The sequence below is a fragment of the Cryptomeria japonica genome, chromosome 5, assembly GCF_030272615.1.
Source record: "Cryptomeria japonica chromosome 5, Sugi_1.0, whole genome shotgun sequence".
Classification (NCBI taxonomy): Eukaryota; Viridiplantae; Streptophyta; class Pinopsida; order Cupressales; family Cupressaceae; genus Cryptomeria; species Cryptomeria japonica.
The window spans coordinates 64,933,634-64,946,896 of NC_081409.1; positions in this window are offsets into that span (position 1 = coordinate 64,933,634).

The following is a 13,263-nucleotide window of genomic DNA, read 5'->3' on the forward strand; positions in this document are numbered from 1 at the left end:
ATTGCTAGCATACCTACCTTTACATCAAACATAATGGCTACTTCTACACAAGACATTCCCCCTGTGATCACTAGTCATGGGGGCGATCCTCCCTCTTCTTCAATTAACCCTCTTCCTTCATTCAATCCAATTTCTTCATTCACTCCTTCAATGAGTGTTCCTATTACATCTCCGCAAATGAACATGATGCAAGGGGGCAATTCATTCAATCATTCCATTCCTCCTTGTAGTGTTCCTCCTGTCCAATCATCTCCTATGACTAATTATCATAGGGTCCCACCACCTTACTCTTTGCCTTCTTTCAATAACATAACACCTCCATCTCAATCTAACACATCTAATATGAACTCTTCGACTGAAGCGACCATTAACAATCTTGCACAAACTGTCTCTTCTTTACAGCAACAAATTGCCTCTATGAACCAATCTAAGTTTAGTGTGCCCACATTTGATGTTGCGAGCCCACTTTCTCTTGACATTGTTCGAGCTATCCCCCCTAAACATGTTGAAATTCTGCATTTGGAGCTTTATAATGGTAAAGGTGATCCTCTAACACATGTTAAGACTTTTCAAACAATTTGTACTGATTTTGCTTATGAACCAAGGTTGCTTGCAAAACTATTCACGAGAACATTAAGAGACAAAGCCCTACAATGGTATTGCTCGTTGCCTTCCTATTCTATTACTTCTTTTGAACAACTTGCAAATGCTTTCATCCAACAATTTCAAAACAATATAAGTCCTAAAGTTACTTTGATTGATTTAATGCATTGTAAACAAGGTGTTAAAGAAAAGGTGACTGATTTCATTGGTAGATATAAGCATTTGTATGCTCAAATTTCTTTTCCAGTGCCTGACAATGACATTCAAAGAATCTTTATTTCTAATTTACAAAAAGATATTCGAGACAAACTTCTGTTTTCTGAGTTTACTTCTTTCCAACAGTTGTGTGCAACTCTTCACAATTATCAACTGACTGTGAGTCAAATGGAACAATCACATCCTATGGCTCCGAGTGATAAGGGTGATAGCAGTCAACAACCATTTGGGAAGTTTAAACCGAACAGAAATTCCATCAAATTCAATGAAAACATCAACAACAATGTGAATGCAGCATCAGGTGTGTCTCCTATTTCTATGTTTTTCAAGAGAGAAAGAAAGTTTACTCCTTTGAATGAATCATTGCATAGTATTATGAATAAGTTATTGGAACAAAATGTGCTTACTCTTCCTCCTATAAGGCAAATTGATCCTGCAAAGATTAATTCACCCTATTTTGATAACAAATCTTTTTGTCAATTTCATCGTCAACCTGGGCATGATACTGAAAAATGTTTTGCTTTAAAGGGGAAAATTCAAGATTTGATTGATAATAATACTATCTCTGTTTCTGGTGTGAATGATAAAGGCAATACATCTGTAGCTCCTCCTAACCAAAATCTTCAGATTTTCATTGATCCATTACCTTCTCATACCTCTAATGTGATTGATACTACTGATTCCTCTATCTCACCTGATGATCTTGTGTCCATGACTCCGAATGTGATTAACTTTGTAGAGCAACAGAAAATCCCTAAAGAACCTTCCATCACATTTGATTCCAATGAAACTATTAGGGCACCTGATGGTCCTTTATATATAGTTGCAAAAGTAAAAAATACACCTTGTCGTGGAGTGCTTATTGATCCTTCGTGCATGGTTAATATCATTACTGAAGAATTTATTTTTACTTTGCAATTGAATCAAGTGATTTATGACAAAATAGATGTGATTGTGAAACTATTTGATGCATTTTCTTCTCCTACAATTGGTTCTATTACATTACCTATTGAGGTCCGTAACAAATCCCTTGATGTGGACTTTGCTATTATTCCTTCATCCGAACAATTTCATGTGAAGCTTGGCTATCCTTGGCTATCTTCCATGAAAGCTATTGCTTCTCCTATACATAAGTGTTTGAAATTTCCCCATAATGGTGAAGTTGTTACTGTCAATCATAGTCTCTTTAAACCAGCTGAAAGAACTTCTAGCGTTCCTCTTGATTACTTTTGGCCTAAACAATTCCAATCTCTTCCTCCGCGAAGTGATCATCTTTTCAAATCTTATCAAAAATGGAAAACAGATATGATCCTATCTCTAAGTGAACCTAGAACACCCAAACTTGACATTCCTATCATTCTTGAGAAGGAAGTTCTTCCTGTAGCGTAAGAATTAGGAATCATCACAAGATAGGTAAATCAATCAAAAACACAAGACATGATAGCTCAATCAAAAGAACACTCATTGCAAATGAACCTAATTCTAAGCACACTCAATAGAGGTATGAAAACAAAGCATTCAAAATGAAAATTATGCAAACCAGATGTAGAATTGAATACTCCTTCCATGCGGCTCCATTGTTGTTCTTTCCTCTTCAATGGGTTTGTGGATCTCACCTACAAGTGCTCACACAATTGAAAGCAAAAAGCTCAAGAGTACTAGAAACGAAAGTTCGGTAGTTTGACAGAAATTCGGGATTCATGAAGGATTTGAAGGGTTCGAAGGGTTCGAAGGGTTTGATTGAAGAAAACATCCAATTTATAGAAGAATTGGATAAATGACAAGATTAGCATGATGCAATTCAAATGGAAATTGCAAATCAATATGACAAATTATGACAAATTATGCACTTTCCATGCACAATTTGATTGATTGACAATTTGATGACAAATTATGACACATTCTATGTCAAAATTGATTGATTATCAATTATGACAATTTATGACAAATTGAAATGTCATTCCCATAGAATTAGGAGAGAAATAGGAGGAATTTGAAATTAGGAAATTAAGAAAATTAGAAAATTGATGGAAATTAGAATTTAGTGAATTAGAAGAAATTAGGTAAATTAATTAACAATTTGTCATTTATTAATTAATTTACAAGAGGAAGAATAATTAGCCAACTAAATAAAGATTTAATTGTAACTTAGGATTAATAAATAATTTAGTAATCCTAGAGGAAGAAATGGCAAATTAGGTTAAATGAATAAATCATAAAACCCTAGAAGACGAATTAGAAATGCGAAAATGACAATTAGGTCTTGATTGAAGATAATTAATGTCATGATTTTGAATTGATAAATGACTAGTGCAACAAAATGATTTGATTGGTAAATGCGCCAATTGATGAGGAACAATGACAAATTGATCCAAATTGACATAATTGAGACAGACAATGATTTATGACAAATCGGTCACAAAATGACAAGATCGACAAGAGGACAAGAATTGATGACAAATAGATTGCAAAACAACAAGATTAAAAATGACCACGATCGATGACAAATCGATCGTTAAATGACAAAATTGAACATGACAACGATTGATGACAAATCGGTCGCAAAATGACAAGATTGAAAAGAGGACAAAAATCGATGACAAATAGATTGCAAAATGACAAGATTGATAACGACCACGATCAATGACAAATTGATCGCAAAATGACAAGATTGAAAAGAGGACAAAACCCTAATTAGGATTGACAATGTCCAAAATGATAAGATTGACAGAAGGACAAAACCCTAATTAGGATTGACGATGTCCAAAATGATGACAAATAAGCATGCTCATTGATGCAATAAGATAAAATCGATCAAAATCATGATTGGATAATGTTGTCGACAAGACCAAATTTGAGGACGAGATGATTGAAGAATGTAGAAGAATGACTCGATGCTCGCAAATGATAAAGACCAAGTGCGTGACATAGGAGAAATGTTAATGCGATGCAAAAACCTAAAATGAGGCAATGCGCAAATGTTAAAGTATGACCTCGCAAGCGTTGACCATTTTTGGGTGTCTACATTTTGCCCCTCTTTGAGACAATGTGATTCTGAGCGTTGTTTCAAAGAACAATAACTAAATGCCCCGGACAATAATAATGACATATGCATGCCCCCTCGAGGAATTGGCCGGAAACGTGTAGAAAAGAGGCCAATTGATCGATAAAGATGATAGGATCGAACGGACTGACAATCAGATATCAGATGCATGAAGGACAAGCAATGTAAGGTGCACAAGACCGCGACCAACATAAGATGGAGAAGACACACGTCCATCTATGCAATGACAAAGAGCTATAAATGAGACCAAGAGGGTGAAAATTGCTCATTTTGACTAGCCAAAGAGGAGGATTTTGTTGCTCTGAACAAGGACACGTGCAGACAGATGGTGAACATTCCAATGATGGATCACCTCGGAGAACGTGTACACACATTCAGACAACCGAAGGACGCAGGAGCAGCAGTATGTACCTCAAAAACCCATGTGTTCAATTTCATGAATTTGACTTGCTTGCGGGACATTGCAGGGACGAGGAGGACAGAGGGAGCACCCAGTGACAGAGGCACGTACTCCTTATGACAGACAGTGGACATTATGTAGTTTGACATGTTGTAGTCAGCCTGCGGGCCATACTTAGGACAAACAGGCCGATTTTGTACTCCGACATTATTATGATATGTGATATGATATGCATCGATATGATGGATGCAATATGTTATGACTGAGGTTTATTTGCATGTATGGATGACTTATGCACTTGTTTATGAACATGTATGGATGGATTTTTATGTATTTTTTTTTTTTGATGCATTTATGAAATGAAATGGATGAAATGCTTGATGTAATATGTGTAATGTAATTGTACTAACCAAATGGATGCAGGATGCAGCATATGTGCTTGGATATCGGAGCACTAGACCGAACTGACTATCCGACCGGACGGAAGAAGTGTTAGTAGGAAGACAGTTAGAGATGATGAAAATTTGCTTTCAGTAATGCACTTTGTAGGTGAGAACCTTTATTTTTATTTAGCAAAATGGATGCGTAGCATCGTGGCATTGAAGGCCAAAGCTGAAATGCAACCCTATTTGCGAAAGACAGACATAGCATAGACAAGCAACAATCACAATCAAAGAAAGAGACCATGAGCCATCCCGGTCACTCTAAATCACTCAGTGACATCATCGAGCAACATAGGAACATGATCGAAGCCAAAGATAAATCAATAAGAAGATAAGACTCACAAATTCAAGCAAATCAAACAAACATCTTGATAAAAGTTGAACGTGCTGATAGGACGATCATGCTGTCTGGTTTCAGGAAATGTGGTACCCCGTCTAAGACAGGACACAGTCTGGTTTCGAGTATACCACACCCTATATAAGACCCATGATAATGTGACAAGGACAAATGATTTTTAATGCGGATATTCGATTGATAAGACAATTTGGATCAGTTTGAATGCTTGGTTTGATTAAAAAAGTTCATCTGGTTAAAGCATGATTTCATTAAAGCGTAGCGTATGATTGCGAGTCATTGGATGTATACTCGGTGAGCTGTCGATGCATAAAGGGAATACTTTATTGCAAAAATGCATGTTTTTGGCTTTTGGAGTTTTACAATTTTTTTGTGTTCATTCTTTTTTTTCAGGACTTTATTTGATTTTTTGACTTTTTTTTCAGGACTTTATATGATTTTTAGAGATTTTCTCAGGACTTTATATGATTTTTAGAGATTTTTTCATGACATTTTTCAATTTTTATGAGATTTTTTCAGGACCTTATTTGATTTTTATGAATTTTTTCAGGACATTATTCAATTTTTTTTTCGAATTATTTCAAGACGTTTTTCAATTTTTATGACTTTTTTCATGACATTTTTCAATTTTTATGACTTTTTTCAAGACATTTTTCAATTTTTAAGACTTTTTTAAGGACTTTTTTCAATTTTTTAGACTTTTTCATGACATTTTTCAATTTTTAAGACTTTTTTTTCAGGACTTTTTTGGATTTTTATGACTTTTTTTAGAGATTTTGCCCCCAGTGTCTAGCAAGGAAAGGAATATGATAGGTGAATAAATAGGCTTGCTGAAATGTTGGTGGATAGAAGGAAGATAAAGGCCTTTTATTATGGAGACAATACAGATGCAATTTCCAAGGGCTATGGCGTGATGGGACAAGAGATTGGATATCACAATGTAAAGCAGTGAAATGGCATGAGGGACATGTCAAGAGGTGTTTGAAACCATGTTTAAATTTTGCGTCCTTATGTCAGATCAAGATCAAGGAATGAAAGAGAGTGTATGGATAGTGATAAGATACAGATAGGATAAACAAGACCAAGAATGGATAAGGGACATGGACTGAAGGTCGGGGTTGGCTAAGGGATAGTGGCAGAAAGTTGCAATAAGCCAAGGAATATGGATGAAAGGTTGAAATAAGCAAATGGGAAAATGACCAAAAGCTATGATAGACTAAAAGCTGCAAACAAGATACATGATGTTCATGATGATCCTCAGCCTTGTCAAGATCAAAGGTGGAAAGAGGAAATTGGACGTGAGGGACAATAGGATATGAAGGGTAATGACAGGGGTTTGATAGGATAATGGAACAATGAAGGACAAAAGGATATGAAGGAGGAAACCTGCCCCCAAGTGTGGTGTGCAAGAAGTTCATAAATTATGCATGACGCCTGTTTGCCAGGTTTTCATCATGGTACTTGCCCAAAGCGCCCGTTTGCCAGGTTTTCACCAATGGATGAATTATTTTTCTTTATTTTTTTTTTCTTTTGCTTTTGTCTTTTTTCACTTTTTTTTTTTTTTTTTTTGTATTTTGACTTTTTCAATAGATGATATACACATGATAGGGGATGGAAGAAGGACTCAAGCATCTTTTTATTTGGATAGCAGCCTTGAAAAGAATGGACCATGACCTTTAAAAGTATGCTCAAAGACGTTGGTAGGATAAGGACATGGACATTGAGATGAAACTAAGGCAATGATTTATGCAAAGGATTGGACGAGAGGGATGGAAGGATGGAAAATATGCATTGGATAATGGATAGGGTATTGGAAGAATTGGGCTTCAGTGGATGGAAATGAAGGCAAGATCAACATTGGCACACACCTTGAGGGGTGATGGACTGATGGAGGAAAGATGGATCTCAGATTGTGAGATTTTGATGAAGGAATAGCTAGGGATTTTGGGACATAAGGGCCCAAAACAGATGAAGAAGGTGATGGAGGAATAGACTTGGAATGTTTGGATGGAGGAATAGCAACTTTGGATGCCAAGTTGGATGTTTCTTTAGGCTTTTGTGCTTCAAGGAGCCGCTTAGGGATCCACATGGTTTTTAATTTTTCATGCTTTTGTGGTTCTGTGGAGTGCATTGCTTGCACAAGGGATTTAGGAACCCATATATATTTTGACTTTGCTTTATTTTGCTTAGTGGGCCTTTGTGGCCTTTTGGATATTGCTTTTTCTTTATAGATCATATTGTTCTTTGTTTTGACATGTCGATTATATTGGACATGTTGATCCTTGAATACATGTGGATTGCTAGACTTATGATGCTTATACTTGGCATCCAAATTGCTTGGAAGAGGGAATGAATGTTGGTGTGGATGGGAATGATATGGAGGCATGTGGGATGGATGGAAAGTTCTCCAAGATGTGTGCCTTTGTTGATGTTGCATAGGAGATGGAGGGATATAGGGACCTAGAATGGATGGAAGCGATGATGGGGAAGGTGGACATTTGGATTTTGACTTTGAAGAGATACCAATGCCTTGAGTGTGAGCTTTGTAGCCATGACCATTAGTATACTCTTTAATACTGAGAGATTCTTGCTTATGGAGATCTACTCCTTTGCCTTTATGAATATCTTGACTTGTAGGATACTCTTTTCTTTGGGAAGAAGACGTGAGTTGATTATGAGGTGGATGTGATATAAGAGAAATAGCGAGATCTTGAAGTGGATCAGATTGCACCAAAGTGGAAGAACCCATTGTGCATGTCAAGGGTTCATGAACATCTTGCACTAACACGTTAGGATCATGAGAGAGATTAGGATCACTAGGGGGACTAGGATTGTGTAGTGGACATGGTTCAATGATAGGCTCTTCAAGAGATGGAATGGGAGAAATAATGGGATCATCAAAAGGAATGTGATCTTGGAGTGTATATGGAGCATTAAGACAAGGAGATGGAGGAACAAGTGGATCTTGTGGAGGATCTGACGGAATGATTTGATCTTGACAAGGAGGAAGATCATTGGAATCCTCTTTAAAGGTGCTTTTCTCTTGACTTTCAATGGGATCATCGGAAAGAATGGAAGGGATATCTTGATCTTTCTGAGGAAGTGGAATGTTAATGGGATTTGAAAGGGCATTATGTTCATGAAATGGAAGGGGATCGTTTGGGATTGGATGGACTGGAATATCTTGATCTTGCTCAGGGAGTGGAATGTCAATAGGACTTTGGATAGGATGGACAAGAATAGGGGAATCATCCTGAGTTTCTGGGAACATGGGGTCTTGGTCAACAATTGGATGGGATGATAAGGTTTTAGGATCTTGATCTTGATTTTCTTTAGGACACATATCTTCATGCTCTAAATTATCCTCTTGACATGAGGTTGGACTTTGGATATGCATGGAGGATTCTGACAAGGAATCAATGTTTTGGCATGAAGGAAATGCACTTTGAAAATTTGTGATGGATTCTGGCAAGGAATTAATGCTTGAACATGAGGAAGAGGGACTTCGAATGGGGTCCTCTAAAATAGGTAACGGCAATAAAGTGCATGGTTGCATTGGGTCTTGAATTTCTGAAACATGACAAGGATGTGCATCATGAATTGGATTATCGTGGAAATCAATTATGGATAGCTCTTGGATAATTGCATCCTTGGGTGTATTGTTTGATGAGGACAATATGGAAGGTTCTTGTGAAACTTTTAAAGGTGTAGGGATAGATGCCACTGGAGAGTCAATTTGCTTGTGAGGGGATGAGGCATTGCTAGACATAAGTGTATTATCTTTATCTTCCTCAAAAGACTCACTTAGTCGTTTCCTTAAGAGCATTGCAATAAGGCCACCTTTCTTTCGATGTTTTGACATAGTTGGACTTGGAATTTGAACTTGTTTTTGATTTGATGTCATGTTTTGATTTCGAACTAAATGTTGATCAAATTGGTTTGACATGTTTGAAACTTGGCTTGGTGTGTGTTGCAACCTTTGTTTTTGAATGTTTGGTTGCGGTTGTTGACATTGCTATGTTGATTGAACTTGAACTTGTTGATATTCCACCATCGGTTGGACTATTTGTTGACATTGTATAGTTGGTTGGACATATTGTTGAAATTGGACCATTGGTTGTGTTGGTTGCATATGTTGGACCATTGGTTGTGTTGGTTGCATATGTTGGACCATTGGTTGTGTTGGTTTCATATGTTGGACCATTGGTTGTGTTGGTTGCATATGTTGGACCATTGGTTGTGTTGGTTGCATATGTTGGACCATTGGTTGTGATGGTTGAAAATCTGATTGATAGTAAACACCTTGGACCATTGGTTGTGTTGGTTGCATATGTCTATATCTAATAAACTTCCTAAAAGTAGACCCATCCCTCCTCGTCATGATGGACTTGGTCTTCTTTCTAAACCAAAAATTCCTCCTTTATATGGAGCAGTTCCTCCTCCTTCCTTTTATAGAGAGATGAGACCTTCTTCTTCTCCTATTATCCAGCCTAAGAGACCACAACCTAAACACCCAAGTGATAGGGATGAGAAAAGTCCTCCTCCTCAATCTTCTTCACTTCCTACTAAGACTAGATGAAATCGTTCTGCACGTGAACGCCGGCAAAAGCGTCGTCTTAGAGCTCAAACTTTGAAATCTCCAAAAACACCTTCAACAAGCATTATTCCATTTTCTCCTAAATCTCCTAAACATAAGATGCATGATGGTCTTGATCTTGTGCGAGTTAAAAATCCTATTTTTATAAATCTTGATGATGATATAGATGAAAATGTTATTCATGATGAAAATGTTACTCCTCTTGCTTCTGATAGTGAATATGAACTTGTTGATATTGATAACCATTTATCTAATGAATTTTCTAAAGCACTTATCCTAGCTCCTAGACAAGAACAACGTGGCTCAGAACATGAACATAGCCCTTGTTTGGATCTTGTGATAGCTCCATCTGCTGTGTTGGATGTTCCTCCTCTAGCGTGTTCCCTGCCTTCCTGAAACATTGATCAGCAAGATCGGGGGGTAGATGACGTGCTAGACTAGTTACATTAGCATAGCAGATTCTCTCCTCCTCTCTTGTGTTACTTCTTCTATATGTTATTCTCATTCTTCTATTTGTTGTCCTTAGTGTTGTCTACTTGAGGATGATGCAAAGCATTGAGATCTCTTTTGGTCTCTCTTATGTTGACTCAAAAGACACATGTGTTCCCTTCTTCTAGGTGACCTTCCTTGATTGGGGAATGAAGAACAATTATGCATACATACATATGATATACATGAATTATCATACAGCATACTGACCCCAAGGAAAATGAAGTCACCTCATGCTTTGTGTTTTGTGTCTATTATCCTTGGGCTTATCTCACACTTGGGGGCTAAATCCTTGCGATAACGTGATCCTTTCCTTTCTCATTCTTATATGTATCACTACCTTAAAGCAATCACCCTCGGTGAGGCGTGTGCGATCGCTTTAACGTAGGGGGGCATACATCCTGTTCATATCTTTTCAAGATACTTGAGAATTTCTTGGCAAATTTAACCTTGCCTTGAGAATTTTTGATATCTTTCTTGCATGACTCATAGTGAGGGAACCTTACTACTGACAGTCATGGTTCTCCCTCGTGATCTTCCCTTTTACTTTGTCAATCGAAGTCATAAGATCCTTAGTCCACTGGGGGCTTGGTGTGTCTTGCCTCCTTGACGTGGTGAAAGTCTTTCAATGTTGTTTCCTTGTACTTTACCGGAAGTATGAGCATACATACTCCCGCTAAAGTGGGGGCTAAATGTAGCGTCCTAAAATTGCGACACTTGCAATTTCGACTGCATTTGGGTCTTCATGATGGCGACGCAACACGCAACCTGAATGGAGACCCTGAAACCTGATTATGACACTGAAAACTGCATTTTCTTGCACCTTGGCCTGAACCTCCTTTGCACCCTGCTGTCCCGGGAGGTGGGACCAGAGCGCCCAACGCCCTGGTCCTTCAGGACCAGGGTGCCTAGCGCCCTGGTCTCCAGGACCATGGCACCCAGCGCCCTGGTCCCTGGGTCCTATTTTGGGCCCAGTCTCCTAAGGGGTCTCGGGTCATTTTGTTTGCAATTTGGAAATTATCATTTCCTGGTCGGCCTAAGGTCGGGAAAATCAGTCTATCAGCCCTAAATGACAAGTATATAAACTACATTTTTCTCTCTCATTTGGCATGAAGAGGATATATGTACAAAATGTGGAAACTATACTCAAGCATTCAAACATTCAAGCATTCCTTCAAGCAATTGATCATTTCAAGTCTCCATTCAAGGCTAAGTGTTGCATTCAAGACAAGGATTCAACCATTGAAGAGGAGATCACATACTACATGCTATAACATACAACATACAACATCTATACCTTCACCCATAAGGATACAAACATCCTTAGAACAAGGTTGCAGGTACGCGGCTGAAATTGAAGATCTGGAATCCTTGTGCAGAGACGAACAGATCCCCCTTCGTTTCGCGGATTTTTCGGAGGACTGTGGCGCCAGGCGCCATCGTCCTGACAACTTTTGCTCAAATTTGCAGGACAGCACCGTATTGACATTTCACTGCTAATTCTAGGTCCGCAGCTTCATACTGTATCCCTATCTCAGTTTATAAGCGAATCTTTCTCACTTTCCATGCATTTCTAGCTCAATTCTTCTATGCACATTCTTTACAAAAGAGGGTAGCCTTGCTGTCATAACCCTTGAAACTCATTTAGCATCCAATCTTGCATTGCGTGGGATTGGATCTTGTGGGTTTCAACCCCTCTTTTGAATGTAAAGTCTCTCCCCTAAGTGAAAACCATCAACCCTAGTGAATCTCCCTTCTCTCTCCTCGGAGTTGGAAGAGGGGAGAGCAACTAGGGTTCGATCGCGATTTTCCGCTTTACATCTGATAAGGTAGAAGAACTGTGTAATATGAAGGATATGTATGTAGGTCATTTGTATGTAAATTAAATATCATACTATAATCTGTAGATGGTTTGTAAAGCATTATTGGAGGAAAGGAGATACCGGTAGAAGGATTTAGGGTTTATGAACTGATACAGAATAGAGCTTTGACCGAAACTCTTTTTGGCATTGTAGATGCATTTTGTGAGTTCACCAGTACTGTTTTATCTTAGCAGAATCTTGTAGTCAGTGAGAATATTTTGTGTTGAGTAGTGTGCTCTAGGTAGTGTGCCTTTCTGCATGTGCAGGCCCCCATGCTATGTAATATCTTTCATATGGCTAGTGAATTGATATTGTGGGTCACAAATCCCACCTTGGTTTTTCCTCTTTGAGGTTTTCCACATATAAAATATGTGTGTTATGGTGTTCATTCATATGACTGGTTTATTTACTTCATGTTATATGTTTCTTCTTTTACCAGTTTATATATGTATGTTATAACAGGTTCAAATCTTGTGTTACCAGCAAAACACTGATTCACCCCCCCCCCTCTCAGTGTTCTTGGATTCCAACAGAAATATCCTCACATACATAATATCTCTAATATATTTTGCATTATATCACATTCACATATCTATCACCATATCTATATGAAAATGATCTAACCCAACTAACCTATATATCCTATACAACTTATCATGCCTTATGTCGGCTTACAAAGATAATTACAATATCAAATTACATGTCGGCTAGATAACATAAATGCATGAATATCAAAAACAATTGTCGATGATAGATCCAAGAGAAGTCAGCCTCCAATATCGATAACCATATTCTAAACCATGTTGGCCTGCATTTTCAGTAACCAAAGAAATCCTTTTGTCCTACCAGTGTCAGTGTCAGTGTAGTGTTTGTGAAGTGCCTGTCGGTACACAACTAAACCAAAACATGAAGCCGAAACAAAATGCCATGTTACCATCAATGAAAACATAGTGAAACCAATCAATTGAGTGTTAATTGCCAACAATCTCCCCCTTTGGCATTGATGGCAACACTCATGTGAAAAATGGTCAAGGTTTTACCTGCCGGTTCCATCCTGCCTGCTCCCCTTGAGCTGAATATTCATTATTGAAAAATACTCCATACTATGATATCTCCATATCTCCCCCTAATGTATACAACTCCTTATATTCTTTTTCACATCTATATCACTCCCCCGTTGACATCAATGCCATCAAAAATTCTAAAAAGAATGTCAAAGATCCAAAAAAAAACT